The sequence below is a fragment of the Diceros bicornis genome, chromosome 22 (assembly GCF_020826845.1).
Source record: "Diceros bicornis minor isolate mBicDic1 chromosome 22, mDicBic1.mat.cur, whole genome shotgun sequence".
NCBI classification, from domain to species: domain Eukaryota; kingdom Metazoa; phylum Chordata; class Mammalia; order Perissodactyla; family Rhinocerotidae; genus Diceros; species Diceros bicornis.
The window spans coordinates 9554058-9574286 of record NC_080761.1 but is presented as its reverse complement, the minus strand read 5'-3'; the positions used below and the strand labels follow the sequence as shown (position 1 = coordinate 9574286).

Genomic DNA, 20229 nt, shown 5'->3' with positions numbered 1-20229 from the left:
CCTCTTCTCTGAATCCTTCCCCCTCCTCCTTTGAGTTTGGAAAAATCTTTCAATTGCCCTATTCTAAAAAGACTTACCCCAAATATGAATACTTGACAAATGTGATATTTGTCGAGTGCGGAAAGGATGATTTTTAGAAAAGTTGATGCTGAAATAATTGGATGTCCATGTGGAAAAACAAAAAACTTGACATCTACCTTATACTATATATAAAAACCAATTTCAGGCTGACTACAGGCCTCAATGTAGAGGGCGAGAACAAGCTTTTAGAAAATATGAGAGAGTATCTTCATGATCTTGCAGGGTAGGAAAAGATTTCTTAAACAGGATATATAAAACAGAAACACCTGATAAATGGGACCACAGTGTAATTAACTTTTGTTCATCTAAATATTAAAGAGTGAAAGACAGCTTCAGAGTGGTAGAAGACATTTAACCATACAACTGAGAAAGGGCTTATATTCCAAACATTTAAAGAACACTTTCAAATCAATAGGAAAATGACAAAATCCAGTATAGAAAATGGGCAAGAGACTTGAACAAGTATTTCATAAAGTGGGCAGGGTGTCTTGAAGTGCAGGAGTCACACATGCTGTGCTCTCATAATGGCTTTGCCTTCTTTCTGTCCTGAGAACTTTTCCCCAAGGTCAGTCTGAAGTTCTTCCGCAAGCCTGGTGACCACTCCCTATCCCGGATGTGGGACAGAGTGAGGTCTTCAGTATTGCACAGGTAGGAAATGTCCAGAGTCTAAAAAAAAAATCCCAGCTGCTGGTGGGGTGGGCTGGTTCTCCCATCCCAAGTTTAGCAGAATGTGGCCACGGCCCCTCCTGCTGAGCTCTGAGACTGTGGAGTGGGTGGGCACGGGTGCCAGCATGGAGGTAGGGCATGTGCAGTAGGAACCCTGCATGTCAGGGCCCAGTGTCTGCACGTGGGCTATAAATGAAGAGCCAGCTGCCACCCTTGGCAGGAGGGAGCCTGGGGATGGATGTGGAAGCATGTCAGATTCACACTGTAGGAGCTGGCCTATGAAGCCAAAGTTGGGCGAGATCACACTCCTCTGCTTGATGCAATCCAAGGCCTCCTTCAGGCCAGCTGCTTGGTCTTCATGAGGTAAGCCATGCAGATGATGGGTGATTGGGGAATTCCAGCCTCACAGTGGATCAGGACCTTGCCTCCCTTTCCCCTGACACAGTCAATGAAGTCTATTGCTTCTTGAAAGTGGGAGCTAATGTCAGTCATGTGGCTGTCTTCTGCGGGGATCCATTTGTAGTGCAGGTGGGCCATGCAGGCCTCAGAGATCCGCTGAGAGACGTTCAGCAGGACCATGATGTGCAGGTTGGTGAGAATCTTGCACTTGGATGCATGGTGGGCACTTCCAACGTCAAGGCTTAGAAGAATTGCAACTGGGCCACCCTACTCATTAAGCCAGGCTGTAGCTGATGTTGAGCACTGGTTTTCTACATTGGCTAATGAGGCTTTTCCATTTCAACATTCTCTTGTGAAATGAGTTTTACATCCACACAACACTCGGGAGATTCCGTGTAGAAGGTCTCATATCCCCCTTTGAGGAAGTAGACTCATGGGGCTGTGGCTGGCTGACCCTGCCACTCCACACCTCAGAAGCCCTAATTTACATTTTTTAAGTCTCTGAAACTATACATTATCGAGCATATTTCCCCGCATGTGGTTAAACACAGATTCCATTAAATTTTTATTATTTCAGTTCAGAATTGGGAAGGATTTATTTAATAACAGCAACAACAAAAATGCTGCTATTGATTGGGGTTAAGATTTTTGGTACAGGGGTTCCCTTTTATATAACATATCCATAAAATGGTAAGATCTGTCAATACTTGGTCAACTATATGGCTCAGAATTATAGAGATGGCAAGTAATTATCAGTGACATTAAATTTAAGAAACTTAGGGATGAACACCAAATGTTGTAAGTTGTCCTTAAAATTTTCTGTTTTAAGTCTAAAAGTAAGTGTTTAAATCACATCTTGAGCTCACTTACATTTTCAGCCTCACCCATCTGTACCAGTTATTTCACATATTGGTGGAAGCTTGAGATAGTGTCAGAGCTCTTAAACTAGATGCTAGAACCTCTGGAAATTGTAGTACTATTTGACTGGGAAATATGGATATTTAATTATAATCAATCTATTGTCCTAGAAACAGTTTATGAGCAGAAAAGGCCTAAAAGAGAGAAATTCTATGTTTTGTCAAAATAATTTCCTATGTTCTTAAAAGGCTGAAATCTCTCTATTAAAAGAACTAGGTTTTTTTTGTTTTTTTTTTTTTACTGCTTGGCTTTAACATCTGTTGTCACTTTGGTTAAATGGATAAGTAAGCATTATTTCACAGTGACCAGTGTTTCGCAGTGACACAAGATCAGCAAACACTTGAAAACTGAGCAACTTGCCAAAATGGCGAAAGCCACCACCTTAAATACCATCTCCAGCTAAAGACAAAGGAGGATGTTGGGCTAGTGGTTTGGGACTTCAAAGAGGAGGAAGACAATTCACAGGAGATGGAAAAGCACATGTTTGGTGAACAAATGTTCACCATGCCTTGTGGAAACAATGGGACATGAAGAGGACTTTGATCAAAGGGCCTAGTTCATATTATACTGGAGTTATCTATGCTGATAGCTCCTTCCTGAAACAGACTTTCTACATTAAATACTTTTAGACAGTTAGGGGGAAGGTCAAAATTTCTTCCTGAGTCTCTTATGCTCAAAAATAATCAAGCCAAAGGGAGACATTTTGGGGTGGCAAATTCTGCTCCCCTACACCTTATACCCTTTGAGAATGTCTTATGAATCCTCTGGCTGGGCTTGGATAAACCCGTTTTAAAGGATCTGTTTGTTTCCATCCTCCACTCTGCTCTACCCCACCCTAATCTGTCCCATCCTAGGGTAGATAGACCTCAAAAGGACAAGGGCTGGCTCCGTGGCATAGTGGTTAAGTGCCCGAGCTCCGCTGCTGGCAGCTGGGGTTCGGATCCTGGGCGAGCACCGACGCACGACGCATTGCTTGTCAGGCCATGCTGTGGTGGTGTCCCACATAAAACGGAGGAAGATGGGCACGGATGTTAGCTCAGGGCCACTCTTCCTCAGCCAAAAGAGGAGGATTGGCATGGATGTTAGCTCAGGGCTGATCTTCCTCACAAAAACAAACAAACAAACAAACAAACAAAAAAACAAAAAGGATAGACAATACGAACTTCTGAATTTTCGGCTCTGGAAAAAATAATTAATCCCTAGTAACTACTAAAGGAAATTCATGGTTTGGAAATTTGCTGAAGAGGCACATCCTAGCTATTCCGATCCTATTATGCTCCTTTCTTCAATTATAAGAACCAAGTGGGCTTTTCTGGGAGAGATCTGGTTTATTAGTATTTTTTGTGTGTTGCTGAAGCTTATTGACTAGAAATTTCAGATTCTCTAGTTATTGGAGTACAGCAACTTGGTCCTAGAGTTCAGACAACTTGAGGAGGAGACTGGGAGAGAAGCAATTGTGGAACCCAGTGTTTCTGTGTTGCTGATATTGAGATGCCTACTGGACACCCATGTGGAGGGGCAAGGAGGCAAGTGGATTTATGAGGGTGGAGCTAGAGTGAAGTCAGAGCTGAAGATAGAAATTTAGGACTTATCTTCATTTCAATCAAGAGTGATTAACTTTTTTATACCTTTAAGTCTGACATTTAAATCTGACATCAGGGTTTACACCTTCAATATCTAAACAGTCACCAAGTCTCTCCCAACCTACCTCTCTCTCCTGCCCCAACTGAATCCAAGATACCACATGTTACCTGCCCAGTTGTAACAGCCTCCTTTTGATTCGCCCAAGTCTTAGGGTTGACCCCAGTCAATCTCAGTCAATTTTTCATGCTGCAGTGACCTTTCTCAAATGCCAGTCTGATCAAGCCGCACCAAAAACCTTTCCACACTTCCTATCATCCTAGAGTAAGTCTAAACTAAACCGTTATTCACAGGGCCTTCCCTATCACAACCACACTATCCAGGAGCTCTCATGAACTTCTGTAGCTCCTCTACTCACTCCTGGGCCTTTGGATAAACAGGCCTCCTAGCACGTCCAATGCTACAGTGGACCAGAGAGACAGGGGAGCCCTGTGAGTCAGGTACACTGGACAATGCTTTCCAGAAGAGGTGGGACTTGAGCTGGACCCTTGGGATGAGTGTGAATCAGCTAAACAGAGAGGAGGGAGGAAAAGGTGTCAAGCTGGGGCAGGTTCCATTAGTCTCGTTGCTGAGGCAGGAATGTGCAATATACAAGCCAGAGCAGGAAGATTCCACTGTGAGGTGATAGAGCTTAGGAGGAGGTGGGAGGGCTTTCCCACTTCTTTAGGCGCATTAATTCACCTCTCTGTGCCTGTTTCCTGACTGTGAGATGGGAGTAATAACAATGGCCACCTCATAAAGCATTGGAAAGATTTAAGAGTCAATGCATGGAAAGCAGCTAAATCAGTGTCCTATGTGTAGTAAGCCCTCCATACTAGCTGTTCGTATTATGCTTACCTCTTGATCTGTTGTAGACAATGAATTATAACCAGACTACAACACAAATCAGTTGACTGAGGTGTCAATGTCTTCCGAATTCCACCCTTGAAAACAGATATGTAAAAATCTCACATGAAACCCCACTATAAAAATGAAACAAAAAAAGTGATATTTTATTACCACAAATGTATTTTTCAGTTTAAACCTAGAAAATTTACTTTGTATAGTATAAATTTACTCAACGAGAACATGTTACTATGTTGACAGTCTCTAATGCATCCAGATTTGGTTCATATCACTGTATACACTTTTTATAACGTGCTAAATTCATGGAATATAAACTTTAGAATAATATTGTATAAACTAAATTCATAAAATATATGTTTACAATGAAATTTGAATCAATATTTATAGAACTTCTTGAAGCACACAGTTTGAAAATTACTAATCTGGTCTAACACTATCATTTTGCAGAAAAGGAAACTGAGACCTAGAGCCCGGGACTTGCTAAACCCCGAAGAACATGAATTGAACTTAATTATTCCAATCACTAAAAAGAAAGGATAATTACAGAATGTGATAGAGGTGGTAAATATTGCTACAATGGAAATTATGTTACAATATATAAATGTATCAAATTAATATGTTGTACACCTTAAATTTACTGCACACCTTAAATATACATGTTATATGTCAAATATATTCAATTTAAAAAAAAACAAAAGGACAGTGTCAAGATGACAGCATAGGCCGGCTCTGAACTCACCTCCTCCCATGGACATAATGAATTTACAATTACTCTTGGAACCATTACCACTGAAAGAAAATTGAAAACTGTGTAAAAAGAACCCCCACAAGAAGAGACAGTGCTGTCTGAGGTGGATGAGGCAGAAATTCCTTTCTGGAGAGAAGAAAGCCTCCTTCCAGCTGCAGCACTTCATGGCTGGCTGGGAGCAATCTTAAGGTATGAAGCCCTCCCTGGGGAGTGGGAGGTCTGAGTGGGGGAGCATTACCACAATAAGCAGCTTTTGGACTCAGGACAACTGAGGCAAGTGTCATAATACCTGGCTTTGCTGGCTATTAACTACAATGGGGAATACCCTCAGAAAAGCTATCGCACATAATGGAAAAAAAGACTGCTCTTAAAGGGCCCATGCACAAATTCACCAGTTCAGAAAGCAACTTAAAATCACCAGAAAGAAAGGTGCACAGTCCTTTGGTGAAAAGTGACTCACCTGATATGCTCTGGGTGCATTAGATTGAGAGGTGAGACCTCCCCAGGGGCTGAGACATTGGCAGCAGCCATTATTGTGATCTAGTACAGGTGTGCTGACACGGATGCTGGCAGACACCATTGGAGTTCTTCCCCTGGCCTGTTAGTGCAGGGGCCTGCCCCACTTACTACAGCACCAATTTAATCCAGCTCAGCCAGGGCAGGCAGCCCACCCTAGGTATTGGCCCCACCCAACTTGTGGGCCTGCATAGGCAGGGTGCCTGGAATCTCTGCAGCCAGGCCAGTGGGTCCACCGCTGCAGAGTGCATGGGGGGAAGACTTCCATTGGTGGAGTGTGTGGGGCCTCTGCAGCAGGGTGTCTGGGTCTGCATCAGTGGGTTGGGGTGTGCAGCATGGTCAGGACTGTGTTGATGGGGTACGTGGCCCTGTGGATGGTGGGGCCTATCAGCTGCAGCAGACTTGTGCTTCTCAAACAGTCACATAAGGGATAGGCCCCACCTTCCAAAGACTGTAACAATTGAGTTCTCCCATGTCTGGAGCCAGCCCCACTCAGCTACAACCCTGAGAGAGCTGACAACAGCCTTGCAGGCTGGAGGCCTACAGAAATTGTGAGCCCCTGGGCCTGGCAACCAGCCATGCTGGGGGCCTACCTACTTAACAGAAAAACTGCAAATTGAATGTGCTATTAGACCAAGCAGCTAACTGTGCTGGGCCTCCCCATGCCCAATAAAGTGACTGAAGGTCCATAGCAGCCACACACAGCTGACTATTACAACAAGCCAGCCAGGGAGACAGCCTAGCCTCCCCAGGCACCTGCAGCAAAAGCAACCCTGCCATAACAGAAGGACACATGTAGCCCACACAGGGGACACTCCTTGAACATTTTGAACTGGTGACGAGAGGGAAACACATTGCTGGGCCTCATTAGGTATCTCTTATATAAGGTCACCTCTCCAAGATTGGGAGACATAGCTGACCTACCTAACACCTAGATATAAGCACAAAGAAAGAGGCAAAGTGAGAAGACAAAGGAATACTTTCCAAGTAAGGGAACAGGACAAAACACCAGAAAAAGAACTAAATCAAACAGAAATAATATACCTAACAACTAGAGTTCAAACTAATACTTATAAGTATGCTCACTGATCTTAGCAGAAGAATGGAGGAACTCAGTAAGAACTTCAACAAAGAACTGGAAAATATAAAAAAGAGCCAATCAGAAATGAAGAATACAATGCTGGAAATGACACATTCACTAGAAGGACTCAATAGCAGAATAGATGATACAGAAGAGTAGATCAGTGACCTGGACGAAAGACTAGAAGAAATCACCCAAGCTGAACACATAAAAGAGAAAAGAATTAAAAACAATGAGGACAGTCTAAGGGACCTCTGGGACAACATTAAGCACACTAACATCCGTATTATAGGCGTCCCAGAAGGAGAAGAGAGAGTCAAAGGAGCAGAGAACCTATTTGAAGAAATAATAGCTGAAAACTTTCCTAACCTAAGGAAAGAAACAGACATCCAGGTACAGGAAGCGCAGAGAGCACCAAATAAGATAAACGCAAAGAGGCCCACACCAAGACACATTATAATTAAAATGTCAAGAATTAAGGATAAAGAGATAATCCTAAAAGCCGCAAGAGAAAGACAACAAGTTACATACAAAGGAAACCCCATAAGGCTTTCAGCTGACTTCTCAGCAGAAACCTTATAGGCTAGAAGGGAGGGGCATGATATATTTAAAGTGCTGAAAGGAAAAAACCTACAGCCAAGAATACTCTACTCAGCAATGTTATCGTTCAGAATGTAAGGAGAAATAAAGAGTTTCCCAGAAAAGCAAAAATTAAAGGAGTTTATCACTGAGAAACCAGCTTTATAAGAAATGCTAAAGGGACTTATTTAAGCAGAAAAGAGAAGACCACAAATAGGAATAAGAAAATTATTTAAAAAAACAATAAAATAACTTGTAAAGGCAAACATACAGTAAAGGTAACAGATCAACTACCTACGAAGCTAATATGAAGATCAAAACACAAAACTATTAAAATTTCTATGATGAGAGGATAATGGATACACATACATAAATAAAGAAGTTAGATATGATATCAAAAACAAAATGTGGGCGGAGGGAAGTAAAAGAGCAGAGCTTTTAGGAAGAGGTCAAACTCAAGAGATGATTAAATTAATGTAGATTGCTATATATATAGGTTATTACATATGAACCTCATGGTAATCACAAATCAAAAACCTGTAATGAATACACAAAAAAATGAGGAGAGAGGAACCCCAACATTGTACTAAAGAAAGCCATAAAACCACAAGGGAAGAAAGCAAGAGAAGAAAGGAACAGAGAAGAACCATGAAAACACCCAGAGATAAAGTAATAAAATGGCCATAAGTACATTCTTATCAATAGCTACTTTAAATATCAATGGACTAAATGCTCCAATAGAAAGGCATAGGGTAGTGGATTGGATAAATAAACAAGACCCATATATGTGCTGCATACAAGAGACACACTTCAGACCTAAAGACACTCACAAACTGAAAGTGAAGGGATGGAAAAAGATACTCCATGCTAATGGCAATGAAAAGAAAACCGGGATAGCAATACTTATATGAGCCAAATAGACTTTAAAACAAAAACTGTAAGAAGGGACAAAGAAGGGCACTACAAAATGATAAAGGAAAAATCTGGCAAGAGGACATAACACTTGCGAATATCTATGCACCCAACATAGGAGCACCTAAATATATGAAGCAATTGTTAACAGACATAAAAGGAGAAATAGATAGCAACATAATAATAGTAGGGGTCTTTAACACTCCTCTTACACCAATGGATAGATCATACAAACAGAAGATCAATAAGGAAACATTGGCCTTAAACGACACCTTACACAAGATGGACTTAGTAGATATATATAGAACATTCCATCCAAAAACTGCAGAATACACATATAGAATGTTCTCCAGGATAGATCACATATTAGGCCACAAAACAAGACTCAATAAATTTAAGAAGATTGAAATAATACCCAGCATCTTTTCTGATCACAATGGTATGAAATCAGAAAACATCTATAGGAAGAAAATCAGAAAAGCCACAAATATGTGGAGGTTAAACAAAATGCTACTGAACAATGATTGGGTCAACAAAGAAATCAAAGGAGAAAAAAAATTCCTGGAGACAAATGAAAATGAAAATATGACATTCCAAAATTTATGGAATACAGCAAATCAGTTCGAAGAGGGAAGTTTATAGCAATACAGACCTACCTCAAAAAACAAGAAAAATCTGAAATAAGCAATTTAACAGTGCACTTAAAGGAACGGGAAAAAAAGAAAAAGCAAAGCTCCAAATCAGTAGAAGGAGGGAAATAATAAAAATCAGAGCAGATATAACTGAAATAGAGACTTAAAAAAAAAAAAAAAAAGAAAAAATCAATGAAACTAAGAGCTGGTTCTTTGAAAAGATAAATAAAATTGATAAACTTTAGCTAGACTCACCAAGAGAAAAAGGAGAAGGCTCAAATACATAAAATCAGAAATGAAAGAGGAGGAATTACAATGGACACCTTAGAAATACAATAGATTATAAAAGAATGCTATGAAAAACTATATGCCAACAAATTGGATAGTCTAGAAGAAATGGATAAATTCTTAGGATCATGCAAACTTCCAAAACCGAGTCAAGAAGAAATAGAAAATCTGAATAGACTAATCAACAGTAAGGAGATTGAAACAGTAATCAAAAATCTCCCCAAAAATAAAAGTCCAGGACCAGATGGCTTCCCTGGTGAATTCTACCAAACATTCAAAGAAGAATTAATACCTATCCTTCTCAAACTCTTCCAAAAAATTGAAAAGCAGGGAAGCTTCTTAATTCACTCTATGAAGCCAACATTACCCTGATACCAAAACCAGACAAGGGCAACAGAAAAAAGGAAAATTACACGCCCATATCACTGATGAATATTGATGCAAAAATCCTCAACAAAATACTGGCAAATTGAACACAAAAATACATTAAAAAGATCATACACCATGACCAAGTAGGATTTATTCCAGGGATGCAGGGATGGTTCGACATCCACAAATCAATCAACATGATACACCACATTAACAAAATGAAAAATAAAAATCACATGATCATCTCAATAGACACAAAAAGCATTTGACAAGATACAGCATGCATTTATGATTGAAACTCTGAATAAAATGGGTACAGAAGGAAAGTACCTCAACATAACAAAGGCTGTATATGACAAACGCACAACTAATATCATTCTCAATGGAGAAAAACTGAATGCTATCCCTCTAAGAACAGGAATCAGACAAGGATGCCCACTTTCACCACTCTTATTTAACATAGTATCGGAAGTCCTAGCCAGAGCAATCAGGAAAGAAAAAGAAATAAAAGGGATCCAAATTGGAAAAGAAGAAGTGAAACTGTCACTATTTGCAGATGACATGATTTTATATACAGGAAACCCTAAAGAATCCACCAAAAAACTCTTAGAAATAATAAATGAATATAGTAAAGTTGCAGGATACAAAATCAACGTACAAAAATCAGTTACCTTACTATACACTAACAACAAAGCAGCAGAAAAAGAAATTAAGAATACCATCCACTTACAATTGCAACAAAAAGAATAAAACACCTGGGAATAGACTTAACCAAAAAGGTGAAAAGCCTGTACACTGAAAAATATAAAACATTGTTGAAGGAAAATGACAAAGACACAAAGAAATGGAAAGATATTCTGTGCTCTTGGATTGGAAGAATTAGCATAGTTAAAATGTCCATACTTCTTAAAGCAATCTACGGATTCAATGCAATCCCTATCAAAGTTCCAACGACATTTTTCACAGAAATAGAACAAAGAGTCCTAAAATTTATGTGGAAGCACAACAGAACCTGAATAGCTAAAGCAATCCTGAGAAAAGAATAAAGCTGGAGGCATCACACACCCTGACTTCAAAATATACCAAAAAGGTATAGTAAGCAAAACAACATCGTACTGGCACAAAACCAGACACACAGATCAATGGAACAGAATTGAGAGCCCAGAAATAAACCCACACATCAATGGACAGCTAATTTTCAACAAGGGAGCCAAGAATATACAATGGAGAAAGGAAAGTCTCTTCAATAAATGGTGCTGGGAGAAGTGGAGAGCCACATGCAAAAGAATGAAAGTAGATCATTACCTTACACCATACACAAAAATGAACTCAAAATGGATTAAAGACTTGAATGTAAGACCTGAAACCATGAAACTTCTAGAAGAAACATAGGCTGTATGAAATCTGGCCATTTGTTACACAATGGATGGACGTTGATGGTATTATGCTAAACAAAATAAGTCAGAGAGAGAAAGTCAAATACCATATGATCTCATCCCTAAATAGAAGATAAAAACAATGACAAACAAACACATAGAGACAGAGATTGGATTGGTGGTTACCAGAGGGGAAGGAGGAGGGAGGGCAAAATGGGTGACTAGGCACATGTGCATGATGGTGGATTATAGTTAGTCTTTGGGTGGTGAACATGATGTGATCTACACAGAAATCGAAATATAATGATGTACACTTGAAATTTATATAATGTTATAAACTAATGTTACCACAAAAATAAATAAATAAAAATTAAAAAAAGAACACGAAGAATCTAAGAAATACTGGGGAGCCATCCGGCCCTGAATTCTGTCTTTGACAGTGAACCTAAGATCACCCTTTCTGGAAGAGTTAACTGATCTTGAGGTCTTCTATATCCAACTATTCCGTAATAACTCATAGTGAAATGTTTGTTTGATTGATTGTTTAATAAATACACACCACACATGGAAATGGAGAGTTGCCAATACTACTAATAAACAATTTTTGTTTTTTTGTGAGGAAGATCAGCTCTGAGCTAACATCTGATGCCAATCCTCCTCTTTTTGCCAAGGAAGATTGGCCCTGGGCTAACATCCGTGCCCATCTTCCTCTACTTTATATGGGACGCCACCACAGCATGGCTTGACAAGCGGTGTGTGGGTGCGCTCCTGTGATCCGAACCTGCAAACTGCCGGGCTGCCGCAGTGGAACATGCGCACCTAACCACCATGCCACTGGTCTGGCCCCACTAATAAACAGTTTTTATACCTGTATGGAATGTAAACAAAATGTTATCACCTTCTATCCAAATGGGACATCAATAATACTTTTGGAGAGGGTGACGTCAGCATTATGGCAGGGTGAGCTGTTCCCTTTGTCTCTCCAACCTTAAGTTACAACTAAACAGGCATTCAGTAACCCACAGAGGATTCTTACACAGGACGACAGGATTCCTGAGAGATCCATGCAGCTATACATCAGAAGGTGGGTAGACTGTATCCCCAGGCAGCAGTGGAACTAGGTGAACACACCACTCCCCCTTTCCAGCAGCAGTGAGCCAGATTGCAGAGCCTCACACAGCAGCCGAGAGTGACTGTAAGAGGAGGCAGGGCCGGCCCTGCATGCTGGAGTGGTAGCCAGGCCTGTGGGAGTACCACCAGTGCCATGGTGGCCCCAACTGTGGGAAAGCACCCCACTGAGCGGCAGCAGCTCAGCTTCCGTGAAGGTACCCCGTCCACCAAGTGCAGGGGCTCAGCTAAACGACCTGCGAGCACAGGTCCAACCTGAACCTGCACAACCCACCCACTGAGCACAGAGGCCCCCCCACACTAGAGCAGCCTGCCACGTGGCTGTGGCTAGCCCATGCAAACACAGTGCAGCTGTACCCACACAACTTCCAGCAGATGGGGAGGGATCAGAAACACAGCTCCTGATCTCTGCCAGGAGTGGCAGATGGACTTTGTGACCTGATATTACTACAAATGCGCTGGCAAAGATCAGTCCATCAAACACCATGAAAAACTACAGTAACACTTCAGAGGAGAAGGAAAACGGCAAGTCTCCAGAAACCAATCCTGAAGTCACAGAAGTTTACAATCTAAATGACAGATAATTAAATATTGTTACCATAAAGAAACTCAATGAGTTACAAGGAAACTCAAAAAGACAGTTCAATAAGCTCAGGTATAAAATTAATGAGCAGAAGGAATACTTCACCAAAGAGATTGAAGCCCTTAAAAAAACTATACAGAAATTCTGGATATGAAGAACACAATTAACAAGATAAAAAATAATCTAGAAACCATAAAAAATAAAGCTGATATTCTGGAGGGCAGACTTAGTGAATTAGAGGATAGGAATCTAGAAACCCTTCGGGTGGAGGAGGAGAGAGAACAAAGATTTTAAAAAAATGAAGAAATTCTTCAAGAAATATCCAACTCAATTAGAAAAAGCAACATAAGGATTATAGATATGCCGGCGGGGAGGGGGGGGGAGGAAGGAGCAGAGAGCTTGTTTAAAGAAATAATAACTGAGAACTTCCCAAACTACAAGTACATGAAGCCAATAGAACTAATTACATCAAAGCAAAAAAGATCTTCTCCAAGGCATATAATATTAAAACTGGAAAAGCTAAAGACAAAAAAAAATATTAGGAGCGGTAAGGTAGAAGAAAATAACCTATAAAGGAACATCTATCAGGCTTTCAGCAGATTTCTCAGCAGAAACCTTACAGGCTAGGAGAGAGTAGAATGATATATTCAAAATACTGAAAGACAAAAACTTTCAGCCAAGAATACTCTATCCAGTGAAAATATCCTTCAGACACAATGGAGAAATAAAAGCTTTTCCAGACAAACAAAAGCTGAAGGAGTTCATTGCCACTAGTTCTCCTTTACAAGAAATGATGAAGGAAGCCCTCCTACCTGAAACAAAAAGGCAAAGGTTTACAAAGTTTATGAAAAACTGTATTATGAAAAACTATATGCCAACAAATTGGATCACCTAGAAGAAATGGATAAATTCTTAGACTCATATAACCTCCCAAAACTGAATCAAGAAGAAATAGAGAATCTGAATAGACCAATCATAAGTAAAGAGATTGAAACAGTAAACAAAAACCTCCCAAAAAACAAAAGTCCAGGACCAGATGGCTTCTCTGGAGAATTCTACCAAACATTCAAAGAAGATTTAATACCTCTCCTTCTCAAACTCTTCCAAAAAATTGAAGAAGATGAAACCTTCCTAACTCATTCTATGAGGCCAACATTACCTTGATACCAAAACCAGACAAGGACAACACAAACAAGGAAAATTACATGCCAACATAGCCGATGAATATAGATTCAAAAATCCTCAACAAAGTAATGGCAAACCAAATATAGCAATACATTAAAAGGATCATACACCATGATCAAGTGGGATTTATACCAGGGAGGCAGGGATGGTTCAACATCCACAAATAAATCAATGTGATACATCACATTAACAAAATGAAGAATAAAAATCACATGATCATCTCAATAGATGCAGAGAAAGCATTTGACAAGATTCAACATCCATTTATGATTAAAAACTCTCAATAAAATGGGTATAGAAGGAAAATACATCAACAAAATAAAGGCCAGACATGACAAACCCACAGCCAACATCATACTTAATGGTGAAAAACTGAAAGCCATCCCTCTAGAACAGGAACAAGACAAGGTGCCCACTCTCACTCTTATTCAACATAATACTAGAGGTTTTGGCCAGAGCAATTAGGCAAGAAAAAGAAATAAAAGGTATCCAAATTGGAAAGGAAGAATTGAAACTCTTGCTGTTTGCAGACAACACGATTCTATATATAGAAAACCCTAAGGAATCCATTAGAAATACTCAACAAGTACAGCAAAGTTGCAGGGTACAAAATCAACATACAAAAATCATTTGCATTTCTATACACTAATAATGAACTAGGAGAAAGAAAAGTCAAGAATACAATCCCATTCACAATTGCAACAAAAAGAATAAAATATCTAGGAATAAATTTAACCAAGGAAGTGAAAGACCTATACACTGAAAACTGTAAGACATTATTGAAAGAAATTGAAGAAGATATAAACAAATGGAAAGGTATTCCATGCTCATGGATTAGAAGAATAAAGATAGTTAAAATGTCCATATTACCTAAAGCAATCTACAGATTTGATGCAATCCAAATCAGAATCCCAATAACATTCTGCACGGACACAGAACAAAGAATCCTAAAATCTACAGGAACAACAAAAGACCCCGAATAGCCAAAGCAATCCTGAGAAAAAAGAACAAAGCTGGAGGCATCACAATCCCTGACTTCAAAATATACTACAAAGCTATAGTAATCAAAACAGCATGGTACTGGCACAAAAACAGACACACAGATCAATGGAACAGAATTGAAAGCTCAGGGGCCAGCCCTGTGGCATAGTGGTAAAGTTCGGTGCCCTGGGCTTCAGTGGCCAGGGTTCGTGAGTTTGGATCCTGGGGGTGGACCTACACCACTCATCAGCCATGCTGTGGTGGTGACCATATACAAAATGGAGTAAGATATTAGCTCAGGGTGAATCTCCCTCAAGCAAAAGGTGGAAGATTGGCAACAGATGTTAGCTCAGGATGAATCTTCCTCAACAACAACAACAACAAAAAGTCTCTTCACCTTAAAAATGTATTAAAGTACTATAATTATATAAAATTAAAAAAAAATCGAAAGCCCAGAAATAAAACCACACATCTATGGACAGCTAATCTTCAACAAAGGAGCCGAGAACATAAAATGGAGAAAGGAAATTCTCTTCAATAAATGGAGCTGAGAAAACTGGACAGCCACATGCAAAAGAATGAAAGTAGATCATTATTTTACACCATACACAAAAATTAATTCAAACTGGATTAAAGACTTGAATGTAAGACCATAAAACTCCTAGAAGAAAATATAGGCAGTACACTCTTTGACACTGTGGTCTTCGCAGCATATTTTCAAATACTATGTCTACTCAGGCAAGGGAAACAGAAGAAAAAATAAACACATGGGACTACATCAGACTAAAAAGCCTCTGCAAGGCAGAGGAAACCATGAACAAAATGAAAAGACAACCCACGAACTGGGGGAAGATATTTGCAAATCATATATCTGACAAGGGGTTAATATCCAAAATATATAGAGAACTCATACATCTCAACAACAAACAAACAATCCAATCAAAAAATGGGAAGAGGATATGAACAGACATTTTTCCGAAGAAGATATACAGATGGCCAACAGGCACATGAAAAGATGTTCAGCATCACTAATTATTAGGGAAATGCAAATCAAAACTACAATGAGATAGCAACTCATGCCCATTAGAATGGCTATAATTAACAAGACAAAAAATAACAAATGTTGGAGAGGATGTGGAGAAAAGGAAATTCTCATACACTGCTGGTGGGAATGCAAACTGGTGCAGCCACTATCGAAAACAGTATAGAGATTCCTCAAAAAATTAAAAATAGGAATACCATATGATCCAGTTATCTCACTACTGGGTATTTATCCAAAGAACATAAAATCAACAATTCAAAGAGATTTATGCATCCTTATGTTCACCGCAGCATTGTTCTCCACAGCCAAGATATGGAAGCGTCCCTCAACTGACATATGGATAAAGAAAGTGTGGTATATATACACAATGGAACACTACTGACCCATAATAAAAGACAAAATCATCCCATTTACAACAACATGGATGGACCTTGAGGATGTTATGTTAAGTGAAATAAGCCAGACAGAGAAAGACAAACATACTATGACTTCACTCATATTTGGGAGATAAACAAGCTCATGGATAAAGAGAACACATTAGTGGTCATCAGAGAGCAAGGGAGTAGGGAATGTGGGCGAAACGAGTAAAGGGGCACAAATGTGCGGCGATGGATAAAAATTAGACTATTGGTGGTGAGCACGATGCAGTCATACAGAAACTGAAGTATAATAATGTATACCTGATATAACACAATGTTATAAACCAATATGACCTCAATAAAATAACTGAAAAAAAAAGAAAAAAATATTTCTGGAAGATCGGATCTTAACGTCAGTCTGGTCCTAGAGGCTAGCGCCTGACCTAAAAATCAGCTTTTTTAGAAAAATTCATTCATTCATTCATTTGCTGTTTCAGTAGGGTGCACTGCAAATCAAGATCGTAATGATTATTAATGTTTTTCATATGCTCCACTAATATTTGAGTATCCACTCTTCTTTATGTTTTTCCTGTGATATTTTGCACTGAAAATATTGCTTGTATAATTGGAAAAAACATAAAAATACAAGGTTAAATTCTTACTACCAAAAAAAACAAAAAAGCAAACAAACCCCTATCATAATTCCATTCCTTTGCTTCCACAAGGTGGCACATTACCACTTTGCTTTTTACTTCACTGATCATTGAAATTAGAAACGCAAACGGAAAATGAAGGTTAAGGAGTCAGGCACTATGCTGGGCACAGGAGAATTCTGTACTCTGTAGAAAAGTCTGGCTTACTCCCTGCTTCATGCACTTGGATTTGGTTCTTTGTGAGGCATGACCTCTACGTTCTATCCTTTTCCTCAGTCACAAAAGTATTTGATAATAGATTATTCTAATTTGAAAAGGCATGATTTTTGGAGCTTATTTTATTTTATTTTTTTGTGAGGAGATCAGCCCTGTGCTAACATCTGCCAATCCTCCTCTTTTTTTGCTGAGGGAGGCCGGCTCTGGGCTAACATCCGTGCCCATCTTCTTCCACTTTATATGGGACGCCGCCACAGCATGGCTTGCCTAGTGGTGCATCCGTGCGCGCCTGGGATCCGAACCGGAGAACCCGGGGCTGCCGCAGCGGAGCACGCGCACTTAACCACTTGTGCCACCGGGCTGGCCCCTGGAGCTTCTTTTGAATATATGCTTCATTAAGAAGGATAATATGGAGAAGAAAAGCTGGAACTATACAACGGAAGAATTCAGACTTCTTTCCCATTAAAAAAATGTTTTTAATTATATATTTGGTACAATGATGGTATAGGAGTAAAAGATATGCTAAAAATATCTGAAAAGAGAGGTAAGAAAAACTTTACAGGGCACTGGAGTGTTTTCACAATAATTAGTAAACACTTAGATTTTGGAGATAAACTTTCACTTCTTTTCAGAAAACTTCCCCTTTTAAGGCACAATTTACTCATCATAAAATGACCATTCTCCAGCTGCAGCGAGAGCCTCTATCCTGTGTTCTCTCAACCTCATGATGTCTTTGCCCTGTGACAACCAAGACAAAGACACCAATGTTACAGAAAGTAATTATATATTTAATTATTTCAGTTTGTCTCTAAAATTACTGGTGTTTCCTTTCTCCTTTTTCACAAATAAGATATGAAATTTTATGGTCTGCCATTTTTTTTCTGCCCAATATACAAAGAATACAGAGGCACAGAAAATTTCTGTAATTTGCTGAGCTGTTTTCAGCATGGACTATAGTTATATTTTGAAGAGGAAAAGAAAGTATATATGGGGTGGTTTAGATTGAAAAGTTATCACTGATTGAATAAAAGATAATGTGATGGATTAAAAATGTCCACCAATTCCTTGCCACTCCTGCTATCAAGAGGTGGAACCCCTCCCTATTAAACTGGCCTGGACCTGTAATTTTGACCAATAGAATTAGGCAGAAGTGATGCCGTGTGATCTCAGGGTGGGCCCACAGGGATCTGCAGCACCCACTTCATACGCTTTGAATGCTGGCTCTTAGAAGCTAGCCGCCATATAAGGAGTCCAGCTACCCGGCCAGAGAGGGAATCTTATGAAGAGAGGCCCTACCCGGCCAGAGAGGGAATCTTTTGAAGAGAGGCCCTAAGTATCTTGGACATTTCAGCCCCAGCTGAATTCAAAGAAGAAGAAACACTCAGCTGGGCCCCAGCCAACCCACAGAGTCATGAGAAGTAATAAATTGTTTTGTCGTTAAGTTTTGGGCGGTTTGTTCTGCAGGATTAGGTAACCAAACCATCTAGTGAGCTCTGTTTTGTCAATATTGTTTTCCCTTTAAAAAAAAACATTATTTTTTTAGAGGAGTTTTAGGTTCACAGCAAAATAGAGCAGAAAATACAGAATTCCCATATGTCCCCTGCCCCCTCCCTCACAGTATACCCCACTGTCAACACCTCTCACCAGAGTAGAACATTTGTTACAATGGATGAACCTACATGGACACATCATCTTCGCACAAAATCTAGTTTACCTTAGGGTTCACTCTTGGTGTTGTACATTCTATGCATTTTGACAAATGTATAATGGCACGTTATCCATCACTGTAGTATCATACAGAGTAGTTTCATTGCCCTAAAAATCCTCTGTGCTCTGCCTATTCATCCCTCCCTATCCCCTGCTCCCAGGCAACCACTGATCATTTTACTGTCTCCACAGTTTTGCCTTTTCCAGATGTCATATCACACAGTCTTTTTAAACTAGTTTCTTTCACTTAGCTATATGCATTTAAGTTTCCTACATGTCTTTTCATGGCTTGATATCTCTTTTTTTTTTCAAGTGTGGAGGAATCTTCCATTGTCTGAATGTACCACTGTTGATTTATCCACTCACATACTGAAGGACATCTTGGTTGCTTCCAAGTGTTGGCAATTGTGAATAAAGCTGCTATAAGCACCCATGTGCAGGTTTTTGTGTGGATATAGTTTTCAACTCATTTGACTGTATACTAAGGAGTGTGATTGCTGGATCATGTGGTAAGACTGTGTTTAGTTTTGTAGGAAGCTGCCAAACTGTCTTCCAAAGTGGCTTTACCATCTCACATTTCCACCAGCAATGGATGAGAGTTCCTGTAGCTCCACATCCTCACCAGCATTTGGTGTTGTCAGTGTTTTGGATTTGGTCGTTGTAATAGGTGTATAGTGATATCCTGTTAGAGCCAGGGACGCTGCTGCACATCTTACAATGCACAGGACAATCTCCACAACAGAAGATTATCTGGCCAAAATTTCAGAAGTGCCAAAGTTGAGAAACTCTGGTCTAAACATACACGGCATTGGCCACAGATAGGCAACAAGGAAACATGACGCCCCTAAGCCATGCTTCCACGTCAAAGCTGATGTGGTGAAGAATGCAGACAGACCCCGGAAGAAATGCACGTGATTTACAGGAACAGGCATTTGGGAACTCCCTTGAAAGGCAGGGAGTCAGGCCTTTGCCATCCTGAGCTAGAACCTTGAATATATTTTTCATTAGCATGAATATTAAAAAATAGTGCCACGATTCCTTGGTTGGTCTGTAAAAGACTCCTTTACTCAATATGATTGAAATAATGTACACTTCATAGAAAACAGAAATTGAGAAATAGAAAAGATCATTTCAATAGGATTAATTTCTGTCTCCTACCATCTCATTTCTTGAAAAATGTACAATATCAACATCATAGGTCAGAGTTTTTCATTCACCTGAGAACGTAATCAGCAGGTATAGCAGTTTCTAAGACAGAGATTAGAAAATGGATGATGCATGAACCAAATTTGATTTTATTCCTTGTGTTTTAAAAAAGAAAAA

General features: G+C 39.6%; 1 pseudogene; it reads right to left on the bottom strand.

Annotated features, from left to right (window-relative positions):
- Positions 1-715: 715 nt before the first annotated feature.
- LOC131419854 (dual specificity protein phosphatase 5-like) overlaps positions 716-20229 on the bottom strand; it is a 47788-nt pseudogene continuing 28274 nt past the window's right edge.